The sequence below is a fragment of the Pinus tabuliformis genome, chromosome 7 (assembly GCF_031772625.1).
Source record: "Pinus tabuliformis cultivar Carrire ecotype Pingquan chromosome 7, CPIR1, whole genome shotgun sequence".
Classification (NCBI taxonomy): domain Eukaryota; kingdom Viridiplantae; phylum Streptophyta; class Pinopsida; order Pinales; family Pinaceae; genus Pinus; species Pinus tabuliformis.
This window is the reverse complement of record NC_142293.1, coordinates 654,518,985-654,531,513: the sequence shown is the minus strand read 5'-3', so window position 1 is coordinate 654,531,513 and position 12,529 is coordinate 654,518,985. Positions and strand designations below refer to the sequence as shown.

General features: G+C 40.1%; 1 pseudogene; it reads left to right on the top strand.

The window, feature by feature from the left end:
- The first annotated feature begins 1,237 nt into the window (after window positions 1-1,237).
- On the top strand, window positions 1,238-1,753 carry LOC149249130 (cinnamoyl-CoA reductase 1 pseudogene; annotated as a pseudogene).
- Window positions 1,754-12,529: the final 10,776 nt, after the last annotated feature.

Genomic DNA, 12,529 nt, shown 5'->3' with positions numbered 1-12,529 from the left:
AATCAATCTAATTCACTAGGATCCATCGCTTGCACCATAAAGGTTATCATTTATCGAACCTCGTATGATTTCCATGATGTCAACTTTCATGACTTCCCATTGGTTCCACTTGGTTAAGCAAAGTGTTAATAGTGTTAATTCAACATTAGATCTCATATATGTTTCAGCATTCAAGTGTGCAATAGTATGACTACGATATATGTTTTTGAAAAATTTGATGTAACCATTGCAATAGATGATTCCCTTACTCGAATTTCTTGGAAAATTGGCTCCTCCTTCGTCAGCTGTGCTTTACCCTATAGCCTTTAGATACAGAGAATGAAAAACTATTCGCAGGAAGTCCTTTCATGCAAAGATTCTTATGAGTTGACTTAACACAATACTTCAACTTCAACTTTAGCAATAATTTCATCCCTATAACAATGGAAACGTAAAAAACAATGGTATTGCTTTTTCCTATCATTCTTACTCTTGGCTCACTAGCTTGCTTGGTTTACTTATCCTACACTAGAATTTTAGCGTCATGAACAAAATAAAAGTCTGAACTACCCATATTGTAATTTTTTCTTTGCTTCAATCTTGTAACTAAAAAAAAAAAGAACAATTTAATAAGCTATAACCAAGAAAATTCTAGAATCAATGGACTTACTTGCAAGAAAATCCAAGTGTGTAGTTGTACTTTCTCAAGAAGAAATCAGAGGCAGTATAAGTTTTCAAAAAAATAAAGACTATGGTGGAAAAGTAGACTGAGAACAAAATCAACATTCTTAGAAAAAGAAGTGGATGCAAATACAAGTTCAAATATATCGACAAGTATTGTAAGTCTCATGGAATCCATAACCAAACAACATGCATATATGGTTAGAATAATCACATTGTTTGTTCATGTTCCCATGACGGCTAGTCGGCGTCAATCGGCGGGGAGTGGACAGGAGTAGTTGAAGAAATAATGACAATTGTTATAGTTTCTATGATAGCCAAGATCTATAAATTATCATGTGTTTAATGAAATGATTAAGCTCACTTCAGTTATTCTTCCCATTTCCATCAATTGGCATCAGAGAAGCTTCGAGTAAGCTCAGTGGCATTGAGCAATGTCAAGAGGTAGTTAGTCGCGTTGTTGCACTATTATGATCCACCTGAGAGCATTGCATGTTGTATGGAGGCCGAGCTAGACACACGCCTGGAGTTGTGTGTTTTATGGAGGCCATGAAGGGCAGCAACAAGTGGAAGTGCCATGGTTTATGATAGCCCATCAGCTTCAGGCCGCTATTTCTATGCTAAGAGTGTTCTCCACCATGGTGATGTGGTTACCTTGATGGCATTTATGTTCCCTCAATACCTGATTCCTACCAAAGGATCAGAAGAATTCTCATCTGAAATAGCTGGAAGGTGTAGATTAGAGGCTGATCTTATGGACTACAACAACCTTCTGAATGCCATCAATAACTGCCAAGGAGTCTTCCATGTTGCTTCTCCTCTCACAAATGATCCAACCCAAATGGTGGAGCCAGCTGTGAATGGGACAAAGAACATCTTAGATGCTTGTGCAGTCGCTGGAGTGTGTCGTGTGGTGTTTACTTCCTCCATTGGGGTAGTTTACATGGACCCAAATAGGGATTATGATGCTCTTGTGGATGAGAATTGTTGGAGAAACCTTGACTATTGCAAGGAGACAAAGAACTGGTATTGCTATGGAAAAACAATGGCCGAGAAGGCTGCATGGGAAAGAGGAGATCAAGAAGGAGATTAGGCATCAAGTGGCAAAGGTAATCAGGCGTGCCTGGGGCATGAGCATAGAAGTCAACGGTGGAGGAATCATAGTAGATTAAGTGCACTAGCATTGGAGCAAAGTGCATGTTTATTGTTGCAAAAGATGATTGTGGAGGTTTGGTGAGTTTTTGTTGAATGACACCTGCCTAGACTCTTATGAATTGATCCCTTCTTTGGCAAAGTTCTGCTATCTGTTGAGAACTCTGGAAGGCGGAGGCAATGACCTATGGAATGGTATGGGATCGTGTATGCTTATGAGCTTAGTGCCATAGTTTTGGACTCGGTGGTGTGAAGTGTGCACCAAAAGAAGAAAGAGCATTGTTGAAAGAGCGTTGGTTGACCATAGTTTGGAGAGAAACATTCATTGTGGAGGGCAGACTCGCTGGTTCTAGAAACAAGCTGAACGCCCCATTATTGTAAGTTGAGAGAGCCCCATGCTCTCCTCACCAAGGTGGTCGAGTTCTCCAATAGCTGCGATGTGGGCAAAAATGTGGCTATCTTTTCCCAGAGAAGACAACAAGGAATCTGTGTTTGGCCAGTGTGTATGGCTAGTGAATCTGTGTGCAAGTGTGGAGTCAGAACTAGTGAGAAGAGCAGTGTTGGAGCGTGAGGGGAATTTGATGACCGGTTTTGGTGAGTCGTTGCATGCATTTAAGCACATAGTGCCACTGGAATGCATTCAGTGTGACTTCCATAGTGCTTGAGGCATTGTTCATTGTTCGATCCCTTTGAAGAAATTATTGGATGAGTCATGGAGGAGTAGAGGAACTGATTGGAGAAGCAGTCGAGGTAGAGTGTGAGAAGCAGCAGAAGAATTCAAAATTTTTTAGTCCCTATGCTTGGTGGGACTTAAGGGAAAAGGTGTGACCGCCACTATGATCTAAGGTGTTAGGTGAATATCAATGGTAGCCCCTCCATGGATGCTGGAACAAGATAATTATAGTGTTGCATATTTTCTAGAGGTGGCATAGCCCGCACTATCAGTGGTAGGAGCCCAAAAGATTATAGAGCACCATGGAGAGATGTAGATCTTTGGGCAGCATTGTAGATTTTTTGTGTGAAAATTGGAGTTGTGTTTAATGGTCAAGAAGACTAACGTTGAAGAGTTGTGATGAGGATTGTCATTATTGTTTCTGCATGACATGGAGAGCTTGTTGTGTAGAGATTGAGCTGCCAAGAGATTGAGTAACCACTATGTTGTTTGGGGTTGTTGGAGAGCGCCATCATTAACAACCGATTGCTAGTTGAAGACCTTGCAGTTGACCAGTGTTTGAAGTAGTCGAAGTGTTTCAGAGGAGAGCGACTCCATCCGAGATTCAACACTATATGAAGAAAAAACCCTATGGAGTTGTGTACGGTCTAGCATTGTCCAAAAGAGGGAATAAGGGTGAGCCTGAGCATGTGATTTGTAATATTGATGGTGTGCAGAGCTATAAGCTCTGTGGTGTGAAGAGGCACAGGAGGGCTCAGTGGTTGTGAAGGAAAAGTGGATTCTACCCTACTTTTGACAGTGTTGGAAAGCATTGTTTCCAGTGGAGTGTCCGCTGAAGAGGGTTGTGCCACTCGTGATGCCTGTGTGGCACAGAGATGGACCCAATGGAGTGTTGGCAAACAGGAGTGTCTGTAACCAAGTGTCTGCTAATGAAGATTGTGTCGAATATGATGCCTCTGTGGCATAGATAGATCCAGTGGAGTGTTAGCAGATAAGAGTGTCTACAACAGAGTTTCCACTTATGAATATTGTGACGCCTGTGTGGCATAGATATAGTGGAGTGTTGGCAAATAGGATTGTCTACAACCAAGTTTCCACTGATGAAGGCTGTGTCAACCATGACGCCTGTGTGGCATGGATAGTATCCAGTGGAGTGTTCGCAAATAGGACTGTCTGCAACCAAGTGTCCACTGATGAAGGTTATTTCGACCGTGACACTTGTGTGGCACAGATAATATCCAGTGGAGTGTTGGCAGATAGGAGTGTCTGCAACTGAGTGTCCACTGATGAAGGTTGTGTCGATCGTGACACCTGTGTGGTGCATATAGTATCTAGTGGAGTGTTGGCAAATAGAAGCATATGCAACCGAGTGTCCACTGATGAAGGTTGTGTCGACCATGACGCCTGTGTGGTGTAGATAGTATCCAGTGGAGTGTTGGAAAATAGGAGTGTCTATAACCAAGTGTCCGTTGAAGAAGGTTGTGCCGACTGTGATGCCTATGTAGCGTAGATTGCATAGAGTTTCCAATGGAGTGTTGGCATATAGAAATGTCTGCAACACCATTTTTGTTGAAGAGAGTTGTGCTATCTGAAACCAATAGAAAAAATGAAAGCCCCCTTATCATGTTTTTTTTATGTACTGTTGTAAGCCTTAACTGAGACTGAGACCAGTAGGCACCTTAAAATCTAGGTCGTCGTGATTAAGGGGAGGTTTGTTAGGATAATCAAAGTGTTCGATCATATTCCGATGATGGCTAGTCTGCGTTAGTTGGCAAGGAATCGACAGGAGTAATTGAAAAAATAATGACAGTTGTTGTAGTTTCTAAGGCACTCAGGATGTATAAATTGTCATGTGTTCAATGAAATGATTAAGCTCACTTCGGTGAGTCTTCCTAGTTCCATCATGTATACTCCTTAGCAATCTGGTATTTTAGAGAGCAAGACGAGGATGATTATGGAGGTGTCAAGAATCATAATTGCAAATCTAAAAATATGAGTTTCGAGTCTCTATCGAAGCAGTGCATTTGAAAAATTATTTAATAATAAAAGTCTAACAAAAGACCAGTGGACATGAAGATTGGAATTGGAGTTTTAATAAATGAAAAACCCGAAACAACAATTTCAATTATGAATTTACATGCAGGATTTCCATATATTGTGGAAGAGTTGTGCGGAGTTCAAGGTGCAAAGAATTTGTAAGGAACTTCGCACCTCCGCAGGATTTCCATACAGTGTGGAAGAGTTGTGCAGAGTTTGAGGTGCGAAGAATTTGTGAGGAGCTTCGCACCTCCGCATAATGGCAGTACTGTGACATACATTACCTTTCATCCGACTTAATGGTATTTTGATCTTCACCTCAAATATCAATGTTAGAAGCACATAATAATCTTACGTGATGACATGATTTTAGTTATATGAATCGTGGTCATCATTTAAAAAATAAATACAATGTTTCCCTTCAAAATTTTATGAAAGCTAATCCATTACCATGGACATTCTCACTTGGTATTAGATGTGATGAGATTTAATCCCTGGTTGTCTTTTCATGACTTGTTGTATTCAATAGGAGTCCTCCTCAAGGAAAATGGTGTTTCCACGGGTATTGAGGGCATTCCAAAGGGTGTTGTCATAGTCGAGGTTGAAGATGAGGAAATTGCAAGGGCTTCTCGCAGAAATCACTTGCAGGGTCAGATTGATTTTAACTTTGTTCGATTAGGGCAGGATCCTTCTTGTTGCATAATGCACGAGCACCTTCGCAACCTAGCCAAGAAGCCATTGTTGGTCATGCCCAAGCCCACTAGATGAAGGCAGAGAAGAAGAGTGTAGTTTGTTAAAATGTTATCCTTGAGACCTGCACTGTCACGCCCCTACACCTGTGGTAGTCTTTCAACCGCTTATAGCGAGGTGTGGCACCACCGAACACTTTCTTTTCACCAATACTTATGTTTGTGGACTACGCCTTAACATTCCATACTTAGTTTTATTTTTGTTACCAAGTATTATTATGTGTTCCTTTATACCAATGAATACCCATACACATTCATTATCAACAACATTATACAAGAGAAATGCACAACAGTATAAAGGGAGGGGCAACTCCCTGCAATATGAGTCTGCCCAAATATCAATATATGTATAATTTTCCACTTTTACAAAGTATAGGCTAAGTCCTTGGGAAACCCCAAATTTATACTTAGCCAAATTTCCAACTTCGGCAAACTTGGTTGCCCAGCTTGTCGGCACCTCCGCACGGTCGCCACACGACTCACCAACCCGTCGTTCACCTCGTCGCACGTCTTCGCCGGTTCGCTCTTCGTTTGGTCGCAAACGCCCAAACCGTGTACACCTGCCCACATGCAGTCCCACTTGCCAACCCTTGGCAAATGCCCAAATCATGTGAACAACACATAGTACCGCCTGCCCAACTCTACGACATTCGGTTCCAACCTTTGTTCACCTTCATGCACACTTGCACGATGGGCGGGCGCTCACCCGAGCCACCAAGACACCCACGCCAAGACTTAGCACAAACGGGCGCCACACGTTCACCGTGCACGCCTCACCCGATCACCGGGCGCACCTTCGCCCACACCTTCACCCAACACCAAGTGCGACTTCTTCTACCGTGCGACTAGCCCAAGGATGGGCGCATGAGAACTGCGCCTTCTCCTTCCCCTATTGCGCACTAGAACCTGCGCACTACTCCCTTGTGCGAAGTTGCTATGATCGAATGCGATGTTTGAATGCTCCAAACGCGTTTACAATATATAGCCAAGCTTGGGGCCAAGTCTGGCACGAGGCCGACTTGCCCAACGCTTGGTGCACACCCCTTTGAACGCCCAATATACATGTCGGCCACCAACATTATTGCCCAACGCTCCAAGGTGTATAAACTCCCAACGCTCTCCTCATATGTGCGCATATGTTCCAAGAGAATGTCGCATCTTTCATCGCAAGTCTGTCGCACAAGTGTCGCACCACCGTCGTGTGACCCAACTCACCTCCAACCGCGCGCACGCCCAGCTCGCCCGTCGCCCAACCGCGGTCGCACCTCGGGTAGGAACCGCAGGACGTTACAAGAAAATGGTGTTTCCATGGGTATTGAGGGCATTCCAAAGGGTGTTGTCATAGTCGAGGTTGAAGATGAGGAAATTGCAAGGGCTTCTCGCAAAAAGCACTTGCAGGGTCAGATTGATTTTAACTTTGTTCTACTAGGGCAAGATCCTTCTTGTTGCATAATGCACGAGCACCTTCACAACCCGGACAAGAAGCCATTGTTGGTCATGCCCAAGCCCACTAGATGAAGGCAAAGAAGAAGAGTGTAGTTTGTTAAAATGTTATCCTTGAGACCTGAACCATCCCTACTACCATGCCAAATTTGTAATAAAATTAATGCAACCATTAAAACTATTACTACCACCAAACTATTTACAAGGAACGGGTTCTCCGACAGTTGAAGCACATTTGAGTTTTTTTGGAAAGGGATCATATAAAAATTGTAGTGTGGCAGGATTACCAAATAAGTTGTGCAAAGTGCGGAGAATTTGATTGTGCATAAGTCTCGAGAAAACACATTTCTCTGAACTCCCACACTCACTCTCCCGCGCATGAGTTATCGGTAGCGAATTTGGAAAAATTGACTCATGAAAATGAAAATTGTCAGTTGATTTGACTTGTGAGTTAGAGACATATCTAAGTGGGCAGTAAGCATTAAATTATGGAAAATATTTTTTGGTTCCTCGCACTATTTACTGAAATGGCATTGTATAAGGTATAGCTAGAAAATATATGTTGGGTCCTCGCATTGTACATTGATAAGCCATAAGCCATATATCATGTGGTCTATCTACTTATGAGGAAGGTCATTGTGTGGAAGTATCTCATTATGCGAAGCTCCACACTTCTCCGCACAATAATCTTCCTCCACACTCTTCAATTTCCAAATGAGTTAGTGGCACTTTGCATGCCCCCAAAGATTATTTCTTCTTTCATTCAGAGTGAGCAAATTTTTCCCTATAATTTATTTAATGTACAATAATGAATTTATAAACTTATGATAACAATACATTCGTGTGTTTTATCCGCTTTAAATTAATTTTTCCAAGGCATTTAATATGTTTAATATCAAATATAAAATTATTGCATTGTGGTTATGTTTAAACGATATCATTTCTCATTTCTGATATGAAGGAAAGTAGTAAAACTGTGAAATAGATTCATAGCGTGAGAAAAACATGAATTATTTTGTTTGTTAACATAAAGCATTTATTGTAATCGATACGATGTCAAGAGTGAATAAAAGATCCATATAATTTAAGATATTCACAACATAAAATACGACAAGAATAACATTTCACTGAACTCTCATTTGAACACTAAAATTTATTGCTTACATTTTGATCTTAGAAATCAAGAGGGGTTTGGCATTTAACTTACAGGGGATTGAAAAGTAGGAGTGAAAAATGACACGTTTAGCATTTACATTAATATCTTTTAATTTGTTATTTCTTTACACAGGACAAGTGTCACATATTTATGCTCTTACACATTGGAACGAACAAGGTTGTATAAAACTAAACCATTAAATTTCTTTCTTGGATAGTGTTGATGGTGTTGGATACCACCAACATACAGGGGGTCTCCTCGATATGAAGTCTCAACTAGACCTCACACAGTTTCGAGTAGGAGCCCCATATGGATTATCGGCATGACCACCGTAACTGTAAGGTTTGTCTTGGTTTCAATGGATAACATAAGATATTATATACATAAACCTTGAATAAGCAAGTAAGTTGAAATTGTGAAACATCGATTGCAATGTGTAAGAGGAGACCTTCAAGAGAGGGGAGACAAAAGTGAGCCTCTAGAAGGAAGTAATAGTACTAACCTAAGAGAGACACATGAGGAAAGAAATATTTATTATTTGTCTAGCGATATAGTTCACTTAGACACAATGATCATTAAACCACATAAAACACACCTTCAACAAGATAAGTATTGAGGCCACTGAAATAGTTCAATTTCCTTAGTACATGCAAACATAACATATATAGCAAACATCCAAAGAATATTCCCAAGGCATTCACGATACATGCATGAAAATGCTTTGGCTCATCAAGATTCAATTATAAGGTGAAAGATCCAAGTACACAGTTACAAGGATGAGACATTAGTTCTAATAATGGAACATTAAGTCACATCTTGCTTCTCCAAAGAACAATTTTCTCTCCTATGCCAAGTAGAGAAGCCAAGACTAGCTTGCCAAAGCTTAAGCCTTCAAAAGCATTTTGCTTGAGTTATGAGGTTGTTTTTATAATAATGGGAATGACCTTTCATATCACCATGACTCTTAATTACCCTCATGACTCTTGGATGTCTAATGTGTCACTTGGACATCTAAACATATCTTGAACTTCTAATGACTTTTGGACTTCTCCTGACTTTTCATATTCCACATATGACTCTTGGACTTTCACACATTAAGTCTTTTCATTATCTTAATAATACATCATTACATTCCACATGATGATATGGCATGACACATGGACACACTTTGACCATTATGATGACACTTGTACAAGTTACAACTTGACGTTTGTGACATGGATTCCATGATCAGGTGGAAATGCCAAGTTGTCTTGCTTGTTGCTTCATCTTGCATTATTGATGGTGGATCTGATCTATGATTCATATTCATGAAAGATCCACTTTGTTTCTCATATTCACCCTCCAAAGGATCTTTTATCATATCGGAATCCTCTAAGTCATCATTCAATATCTCATTTCTATCTTAGTCCATGATCCACTTCATGTCTTCATGATAGCTCTCTTAGTGCTTCTTATGTGCATGTGTTTCTTCATGCTTTCTCCTCACTACATTCTCTTGATTATCACCTTTTCATGCTTGGAATTCACTCCTTCCAATGAAAATCATTCATGATGGGGCAAGACTAGTCTTAAAAACAATTATTTTATCACTACCTAGCTCATGGAATGATATGCTTATGATAAGCCTATGAGAGGGTCAAAAGAAGAAGGCTTTAATAAGAGGGCATAGTCAAACTCATCAGTGGCTTAGGAGGGCTCCATTGTTCATTTTTATTGTGTCGTGCATTATGAAGAAAGCTCTCCTTGGTCCAGGACAGTGAGGGAATCCAAAAGGGACAAGGTGGAAAGCTTCATGCTTCAAGGTTGCGTCATTTGCTCCAAAGAAAAGAGAGGAACAATTAAAAGAATATTTTGACCACTCGAGGGTGGGGAGAGGCATACTTCACCCTTCCCTATTGTGCCATGTGATCAAAGGAAGGGTCAAAGGAAGGCTAGGGTGCATGAGCGCATTGTGAAGGAGGGAAGGTGAAAGGTTCAGCCTTCAGGACTGCACCATGCACTCAAAGGAAAAGGAGACTTCAAATCGAGTTTATTTTGACTGGTAAAAGACAAGAGGAGGCTTCATTTAACCTTCCTTAGTGCACCATGTTCTCTAGAGGAAGAATCTAGGAAAGGCTTAGGTGCAGAGCGCATTAGGGAAGGGGAAAAGGTGAGGCTTCAACCTTTGTGAGTGCGCCATGCACTCAAAGGAAGAGGAGGCTTGAAAGAAAGCACAATTTTCTTCAACAAGGGGTCATTATTTCTTTCTAGTGCACTTTTAATCCTAGGCTAGTTCAATTTGACCCAAGAACGGGTTCTTGACCATTTTCACTGAGGGAGGCTGCAAGGATGAAGCCCCTTTGTCTAGGAGGGTTGTCATTGCATTAGGAGGATAGGAGGATCTTACATTGCATGTTTTTCCTCTAAAAAAGGGTAGAAGGGGTTCATGCTACTATATGGGAGCACTTTATGTTTCATTTAAGTCAGAGGTAGCCAAAACTCAATGAAGTGAGTCAGTATGAGAAAGAAGGATCAAGTGACTTCCCTTGGGAGGATCATAATGTGCAATAGACTTGGGGTAATCTTGCGAGGGGCTTATTGCACCAATATTTGGGAGTAGTATTACATCATTGAGGCCTATGGATAGGTTGATACCCACACTCAATAATAGGGCTAAATTCTTCAAAACTTGCATTGGGCTAAAGAACCAAGAAGGGCTCTGAAATGGATAAGTGTGGGATCAACATAGTAATAGAGGGAAATGCATCCGAACATGACTCAAACTTGGATAACACACATAAAACCATCAATACAAGCTATAAGGATACACAAGACTCATGAATAACAATCACACCTCAAAATGACAGCAAAGTGACACTTTCTTCTAAGTGCGATAGTTGAAACAACACTTAGAACACAAGTTACGGAAATTGTGAGGACTGTGATCAAAAGGTGTGCTAAGTTGTAGGAATGTGTCTATCACATATTCTAATGATATGTAATACAGTATAATTCATATGAGTGCACTGCAACTAACTTTGGTGATGTGCAAAGGTGTGACACATGCAGGAGTGAAGATCATAAAAGCGACACCTACAACATGAGGAAAATATAAAATGACACTTGAAAAATGCAAATGAAACTGAAAGTGACACATGCCAGAGCGAATATAACATGAAAACTCCACTTATCAAAGTGAAAACAAGTAAAAGAGTCAGTTGCAAATGTGAAAGCGACACTTGTGAAAGCAAAAATGAGCAAAAGACAACAGTTGAGAAAACTGACCAAAATAGAAGTATAAATGTAACAAATTGAGGGGTACTTTCAAGAAGAGTGTGTATTGACTATCAACATGAGTTGAAAATTTCACAAGCACTATCTTCATGAATAATACTATGCTCATTCAAGAAATCATGCTCATAAACTCATCAAAGACTTGGCATGTGTGTGCAAGTGACTCGGCAATTTGAAACTAAGAAGAAGACTTGAGTGCTTTGCAAAACATTAAAAGATCATGGAGTAACCACAAAGTGACAAATCATGAGATTCTTAGTAGGCCCCAAAATTCAAATGTGAGAAAACATTTGGAGGGTGTTGATTGCAGTGACAACACTTGGCGACACAATGGTAGAACTCCAACTACTCTGTTTAGGTTTAATTCTCTAAGTGCAAGGTCTCAGTATTTAAGGAATTATTGATTCATATTATGTATTACCTCAGATTCCCTACTCAACCCAATTAGAGACATAGTCCCCTTTATTCCCTTACTTGGTTAGACACATATCAAGTCTTTCTGAATCACAATTGTTTCGATCTAAGAAAGGGTAATATGAGCGATGAGTTTAAGATATTTAGAGTATGAGTTTCATCTTTATTGTTACTACGCTACCAGCTGGCTTGAATAGTACCTTGGCAAAGTCACTACATGAGCACAAGTGATTTTTTCTTTACCAGTAACCCAGGACAATACCCGAAGAAGTCACTTTCTTCTCCTCCCTGCATAAGAATCCTTTATCTTATTTCACCTTTTATTTAATTATTTAATAAGACTGTGATTTGGCACTTATTATTTTCAGCAGGTGGAAGAGGGATCCCGACTTATTGAGAGCAAAGGAGGTTTCACCTTCAGGGAAGTATTTGTAAAACCTATGATATTGGTTTGCTCACTTTAGGTTTTCCCCTTATCCTTTCTCCACTTGATTGGATAAGAAATAAAAACATTATTTACTTATAATACAAAGTTGAGGAATGAGGGTCTTAGAATAAATACAGGATTTATAGTTCGAAAAAAGGCTTTCCGTTCAAGTGGATCATATTTTCCATTCAGACGTCATTAACTTTAAAGATATGTAAACTCAGATATAGAAGAGGTAGAAGATTAGACAAGCATTGTTCATATCCACAATTTCCCTTTTCAAGTTTTTTCACATTGTCTTTGAGAAAAACAGAAGCATTTTTCATGCAAATTCTTATTAAAAAAATAAAAGGAAAATACATGACCATAAAACAAAGAAAAATTGAAGAACAAACCAAATGGAGGTGAAACATAAGACAACATGCAAAATATACAATAAGGAAACAAACAAATGTAGAGACTTGATGGAGAGCGGGATAGAGGGTGGATGCAATACAAGGGAAAATAAATGCAACTAATCCTACTCTGAACCTAATCATCTA